This window comes from Austrofundulus limnaeus, unplaced genomic scaffold (genome assembly GCF_001266775.1).
Source record: "Austrofundulus limnaeus strain Quisiro unplaced genomic scaffold, Austrofundulus_limnaeus-1.0 Scaffold308, whole genome shotgun sequence".
NCBI classification, from domain to species: Eukaryota; Metazoa; Chordata; class Actinopteri; order Cyprinodontiformes; family Rivulidae; genus Austrofundulus; species Austrofundulus limnaeus.
The window spans coordinates 96,615-98,165 of record NW_013952710.1 but is presented as its reverse complement, the minus strand read 5'-3'; positions in this window follow the sequence as shown (position 1 = coordinate 98,165).

Here is a 1,551-nt window from a genome sequence, read left to right as displayed (position 1 = left end):
TATTAAGATTGACCAAGATTGTCCCTCAGAACAATGTGTTTAATGAGTCAGAAATCCATGCTGGACACACAGAGAGAGGCAGGAAAAACCCTTTTCTGTCACATTTATCCTTTGGATATTTTGGGGGGATTTTATTCCGTCTGTTYTGCTGTTTCTGAAATCCCCGTCATAACGTCTTGGTTTCGCTCTTGTTTTTGCAGTACTGGTCCTCTCCTCCGAGGTTGTGGAGCGGCAGCAGTGAGAAATCTGCACAAATCTGCTGACATCATCTCTCAGCATCCAGTCATGGCTTGGCTGGGAGAGGGGAGGGGTGGGATACAGGAAGGATGAAACAGAGGGAGGAGGGAGGAGAGCAGGAACTGGGCATCAGGAGAGAAATACTGCAGCTCCTCTTCACACACACACAAACACACACACATACACACACACACACACACACGGAAACAAACAGGCTTTCAAACACACAGCAGCAGCAGCATCTCTGAGCTGCACTGATGGGAAACAAACAGCTTTCCTCCCTCTGACTCTCCCTCTGTCTGCCACATTCTCTAACACACACACACAAACACACACACACATCCAGAGCGACACGTGCTGCAGCAGCACTCCRATCCCCCTCCCTTCTTCTTCTTCTTCCTCCTCACTCCCTCTCCCTGTTCACCTTGTTTGTTCTGACTGTTCGGTTTGTCGTTGCTTCAGAGGCTGTGAGAGCCAGCGAAGGAAGCATGCCGGGAGAAACCACTCGCAGATCTGTCCCCGACGACAAGCATCCAGAGCTGGGCGCCGAGGAAACGGGGCTCCCGGGACCAGGTAGGACCTCTGGGCAGGAGGAGGGGCAGCAGGGAGGCAATAAAGCCAAAAACTACAGCTGGAGACACAAACGATTTATTAAACTARATGAAAATGGGAAGGATGGAGTCTTATTAGATACAAAGTGTTCAGAAGTTAGTTTATGTCTGAATCAATCAGTTTCTTTCCTTTCTGTTAACGTGCAACTTGACCGAGCTCTGGTTCTGCTGCATGTTTACTCTCCTTGCACCCTCCACATCTATACACCAACTCTCATCTCTGCTTCATTTACTGCCTCGCAAGAAAATCTAAACTGCTTTTTTTTTTTATCTGAACGTACCTATAGGCCTCCGTAACCTTTCCCCCCTTGTAGTTATTAAAGCTCGCAACACTAAAGCTTGTCCTCCTCATCCTTTTTCTTCTCCCTCCATCCCATCTTCAAACCACATCCCCATTTCTCCGTTGCTGTAAGCAGAGGCCAGCAGTTCCTCCCTTCCCCCAGCCTTGACAGGAACATGACACAGCAGCATGGCAGGGCACTCTGCAACACGCAAACACAACCTCACACCAACAAGACACAGTTGTGTTCCTGACGATGACATCGATCGGGGGGAAAAAAACGAAAGCTCCTCTGCCTACTGGTTTGCTATTCTGGATATGAATATCTTTTTAAATTAATCATTTCCCCCACTTTGTTCTTGAATTTAAAACCTCTCTTCATCATTTAGTGGAGAAGAAGAACTGATGCTCAGATTACAGCGT